This window comes from Sturnira hondurensis, unplaced genomic scaffold, assembly GCF_014824575.4.
Source record: "Sturnira hondurensis isolate 20B ecotype Veracruz unplaced genomic scaffold, ASM1482457v3 Scaffold0004998, whole genome shotgun sequence".
Lineage (NCBI taxonomy): Eukaryota > Metazoa > Chordata > Mammalia > Chiroptera > Phyllostomidae > Sturnira > Sturnira hondurensis.
The window spans coordinates 7597339-7603338 of NW_028077629.1; positions in this window are offsets into that span (position 1 = coordinate 7597339).

Below are 6000 nucleotides of genomic sequence, written 5' to 3' on the forward strand. Positions count from 1 at the left end.
GAAATAGAATGGTAGCTAGAGAAGGTATTTTATGGCCCATTTCTCAAAAAGAAAACTTAAGTGGCATGATTTATAACATCCATCATGGTCCAATCACCTATGTCATCCATCACCTTATGTGTCCCAGGCTTTATAGAAGAAAGTAACCTACTGACCAACCATTGGATAGGCATGAACTTTTGAGTTCTTTTGTAGCTGTTAGGGATAGAGTTGTACTATTCCATCCAAGTTCTTGCCCAGTTCCCTTTTGATTAAATGAATAAAATTTCAAGGTAAGTTTATAGTTATCAGCCTAGAATCAGTTAAAAACTACTCTCGGTATTGTAATCCTATTTTACATGTACATAAGTATTACATACTTTCTGTTCTAGCACAAGAATTTTTAAAATCAAAATTATATGTAGAAGCCATATAAACATTCATTTACTGAAAATAATACAATGAAATATACTTTTAAAAACAAATGTATTAATTAAGGTTGAAAGTGGAAGGTTATAATTAATAAGGACTTTGACCAGAAATAGCTAAATCTTGTTCTAGGTCAGTAACCTCTTCCCCTAAGGTCCACAAGAGAAACATATGACCAGAGAAAGAAGAAAAATACGAGTTAAAAAAAAAGAAAAAACCTGATACCAGGTAAGGCTTTAATGAATGCCAGACCCCAGTACAGAACTTGAAGGAACTAGTCTGGAACTTGGGAAAAAGTACCTTTGCCTAAACCTCATTAGCCTAAACCACCTAGAGCCAAACCAGGAGACTAAGGAGACTATTTCCATCTGTTTCCTTAGATTTGGCTCCCAGCTCAACGCCAGGTCTTATATCTTGCTATTCTAATGCACCCACAATCTTGTGTACACCTCTACCACAAGACTTTACTCTAAGAAGGCGTGGCCCAATCAGTGTCCTTGAACTTCACCAGTGCAGAGTAGTAGCTCCTTCTCCATGAAGAAGAGAAGAAATCACATGGCCAACAGTGTGGGAGAAAAAGTTAAATTTCTCTCTCATACTATATAACAAAATAAAGTCCAGACAAGTTTAGGAAGTAACAGCAAAGGTTTCAGAAAAAAATTGAATAATTATTTATAAATTTTCTGCAGGAAAAGTACTCTCTAAGCCTGGTATCATGAAACAAAATGGAAAAAATTAATGGGCTTTTTTTGCTCGAAACTTAAAGCAGAATATTAAGAAAAAAGTTAAATGCAACATCTAGAAGACACATAAAAGGCAAACATCTTGGAAAATATTTTATGCTATGTAGGACAAAGTCATTTCAATAAGTAAGAAAAAAATACTCCAAAAAATAGCAGAGGTCTTGATAATGTCACACATACACAACAATGGAATGACCTATCCAGCATTTTTAAGGAATTGCTCCCTGGAGAGAAAACAAACTTAAATCTTAAGGATGAGAGGCAATGCCAGGCAGGGGAGGAATGTCCCTGGCAGAGGGAACAGCATGTGCAAAAGTTCTGAGGCAGAGAAGAGCCTACTATTGTCAAGGCACTGAAAGGATTGCCACTGTGGCTGGAGCAGAGAGGGCTAAGAGGGGAGAGGCAGAAGATAGGTTTGGAGAAATAGGCAGGGACATACTGTTTTAAGGGTTTGATTTTTTTATATATATTTTATTTATTTATCTTTAGAGGGGAAAGGAAGGAGAGAGGAAGGAGACATCAATGTATGTTTGCTTCTCGTGCATCCCCTGCAGGGAACGGAAACTGGCCTGCAACCCAGGCATGTGCCCTGACTGGAAATCGAACCGCGATTGTCTGGTTCACAGGCCCGAGCTCAATCCACTGAGCCACACCAGCCACGGCCTGATTTTATTTTAAGTGCAATGAGAAGCCTCTGTTTCCTGGATGATGGCACGGGTGAAAGGGGAGCAATAATAGAATTAGAAAGACCAGTTAGCAGGTTAATGAAGCTATTACAGTAATCCAGGCTAGAATGGGAGTGGCCTGGGTTCAGATCATGACAGTAGAGACAAAGAGAAGTAGGTGGAATCAAGATCAATTTAACAAGTAGAAGAGAAGGGAGCTGGGGGAAGGGAAGCTCTGAAAGAGAGGAAACCAAAGAAAAATTCTAGACATCTATCTTGAGCAGGTGGTTTGATGGTCTTGCTCTTTACTAAGGTGAAGAAGATTGAGAAAGGAGCAGATTTTGTCATGTGAATCAGAGTGTTCTCTGGAAGTGGAAGATCCCTGAGGCTCTTTGTTTTTAGCAACACTGATTTTAGCATAATTACATTAGCATGCTATTTGCAGGGCCCAACTCCACTAGAGAATGGGTTATGCATTGTGTAAAAAGGAGAAATCCTATAGAGAAGGATACAAAAGTGTTATCTTTATTGGTGTTCTGCCAAAAGATATCTAGACTTCAATACTTTTCCATAGGTAATTGGCATCTAGTGTCCTTACTGGTGCAATACAGGCTTCTCAAAATTTGTCACTAGCTATCACTGTAAACCAGATTTGATCAGAGAGACTCTAAAGTTAATTAAATTTATCCAGACCTGAATTTTTATATCCTAAGTTAGATCTAAAACAAATAAAAAAACTCTCTAGGAGAGCTCTGGCTAGTGTAGCTCAGTGGATTGAGTGCAGGCTTGTGAGCCAGAGGATCACAGTTCGATTCCCAGTCAGGGCACATGCCTGGGTTGCAGGCCAGTTCCCACCCAGCAGGGGATACACGAAGGACAAACATACATTGATGTTTCTCTCCCTCTCTCCTTCCCTTCCCCTCTAAAGATAAATAAATAAAATCGTTTTAAAAAATAGAGCTATAACTTTAAAAAAACTCTCTAGGAGAGCCAGGCAAAACATTTAAAAATATTCTTTAGGTATCCAACTGAATTGTTAATTCCATATGATCAAGCAATTCCACTTCTAGGTATGTACCTAAAAGAATTGAAAGCAGAGTCTCAAAAAGATACATGCACACCTGTGTTCATAGCAGCACTATTCACAATAGCCAAAGATAGAAGTAACCTAAGTGTCCATCAACAGATAATGGGTAATAAAATACAGTGTTTATGTACAATCAAATGTTATCATTTAGCTTTAAAATGAAGAAAATTCTAACACATGCTATAACACAGGTGAACTCTGAATACACTTATGGTAAGTGAAATAAGGCAGTCACACAAAAGAACACATATTGTATGATCCCACTTACATAAAATACTAAATTCATAAGGATACAAAGTACAATGGTCACCGCCAGGGGCTGTACACAGGAGAAATGGGGAGCTAGTGTTTAATGGGCACAGAGTTTGCTTGGGAAAAGAAAAAGTTCTGGAGATGGAGAGTGGTAATGATTGTACAACAATGTAAATATATTTAATGCTACTGAACTGTACATTTTAAAATAGTTAATTTTATTTTATGTGTATTTTACCACAATTAAAAATAATAACAATTACCCTGGCTGGCATAGCTCAGTGGATTGAGCATGGGCCTGTGAAGCAAAGGGTCGCCAGTTCGATTCCTAGTCAGGACACATGCCTGGGTTGCAGGCCAGGTCCCAAGTAGGGGACACATGAGAGGCAACCACACATTGATGTTTCTCTCCCACTCTTTCTCCTTCCCTTCCCCTCTCTCTAAAAATAAATAAATAAAATATTTTTAAAATAATAATAATAATAAATTAATTAATTAACTTTAAGCAATAAGTGATGATCTGCCATATGAACAGTATTATTATAATCTCACAGAGTAAGACATTAAAGAGTAGGGTCCTGTCACAACACTGTCTCCTGAACAGCTGGCACAGTGAGTTTTAATTAATAATAGTAATGTAATAATAATAGTAAGGTCATTCTGAGACATTAGTGTAATGAATGTGGTCACCTAACAGCAAATGTAGTTTCAATGCCCTATAAAATTGTTTTATCTGGAATGAGGAAAGAGCAATCTACCTCTCTTCTCTTCTGACCGACCAGTCCACACTGACTACATTTGTTCAGCTAAAGGAAACCCTCTTGGAGAAACTTCAACAAATGAAATGGGTTCAGGGAGCAGTAATCAGAAGAAAAAAAGGAGCTGAGAAATTTTTTTGATAAATAACTGAAGGATGACACACTGGCTGTGATGAAAAGGAGTAATTTGTTTCTTTATGGCTCAGGAAAATAGAATTGAGATCAAATTTTGGAAGCTGCACAGTAAGACAGGTTTTGGATCAGTAAAAGAAGAACTTTCTGACAGTTTCCATAGCACTTTATCAGTACCTGTCTTGTAGAACTTTCCACTTTCTATCTTTAACTTAAAGTTACTTCCAGAAATTACCTCAATATCCACATAGTACCTGCTGGCACACATGTTAGGCCCTGAAATACTTGTTGAATGAATTAAAGAGTACAAGAATAATTAAATAGGTGACTGTCAAAACTAGCCAAAAATGAAACTAAGCTATCTTGCAAGAGGCATTCAAACACAGGCTAGTTAACTACTTGGCAGAGATGTTGTGGAGGAGATCCAAGTTTCACATACTTGGTTGGATTAGATGACTTTCAAAGCCTTTTAAGACCTGACGATCTCTGGTTTCATGACCTAGGTTTAAGTCCTGGCTTTGCCACTTTGTGCTAGTGTGGCATTAGGTAAAGTCACTTAGTTACTTTACTAAAATGGGATTATAATATGTGCCATGCTTGCTACATAAATTATTTGGAAGATCAATATAACACTTTAAAACAACAAAAACAAAACAAGAAGTCTAACTGCATCCCTAGCTTGACTGGTGAGAAGTCATGCATGAACTTTAAGAAAGAGCTCTGAGGAGGTGGATGGAAGCCTGGGCAGGGAAGGACCAGAGAAACTGCCTATATTACAGGGCTTGTGCCTGAGGGTAAGGCAGTATTAAACCAAACACTATGTACCAAGGAAAATAAAAATGTCAGGCTTGATGAGGGTTCTGTCTATGACAGGCAGTTACACAATGGGGACGCTCTCATACAGTACAAAGGGGCACAAGGAATAGAAAACAATCAGTGGAGCAGGTGTTTCTATGTTGATCAAGGTCTCCACCAAGTGGATGGGATTCAGGTTATACAAACCACTTAAGAAGAAAATGAGGAAGTCCAGCCAAGATTGAGGTGTAGGTAGATACACTTCACCTCCCCACACAACCAAAAGAGGGAAACAACCAGTTTAAAAACAAAACAAAACAAAAACAGAGCTGCCAGAAAATTAAGCTGTATGGAAGTCCAACAACCAGAGAGTTAGAGAAGAAATATTCATGTGGATTGGTAAAAGGGGCAGAAACAGGACACTGGGCAGAAAACAATACATGGCAAGGTGGCAGCTAGAGGACTGGGTGGTCCCATGTTCGAATGCAGATAAGCCAGGAGGAACAACTGGAGGGCAAGACAGACCACACAACCCAGGGTTCCAGGAAATAAAGCATCAGAACCTCTGGATGTAAAAATCTGTGGGGGTTGTGGCAGCAAAAGAAACTGCCAGTGTCTTAGGAGAATCCAATGGAGGGGCCCATGGGGTTCTAGAACATACACAAACCCACCCACCCAGGAATCAGCACCAGGGCAGCACCTGGAAGGGTGCAGTTTGCTTGTAGGAAGCCAGGAAAGCGATCTGGTGAAGAAAAAAGACACAAGTCCAGGAAACTCAGAGAATCCCAAATAAGTTAGACCCAAAGAGGCCTACACCAAGAGATGTAATTAAAATGACAAGGCTTAAGACAAGGAAAGAATCCTGAAAGCCACATGGGAAAAGCAGGTCATTACATACAAGGGAACACCAATTAGACTGCCATCTGATTTCTCAACAGAAACATTTCAGGCTGGAAGAAAATGACATGAAGTATTCAAGATGATGAAAAGCAAGGACCTACAATCAAGGCTACTTTATCCAGCAAGGCTATCATTTAAAATCAAAGGAGAAATAGGAGCTTCCCAGAGAAGAAAAAGCTGAAGGAGTTTGTTAACACCAAAACAGTATTGCAACAAATGTTAAAGAGCTTGGAAGAAGAAGAAGGAGGAGGAGGAGAAGG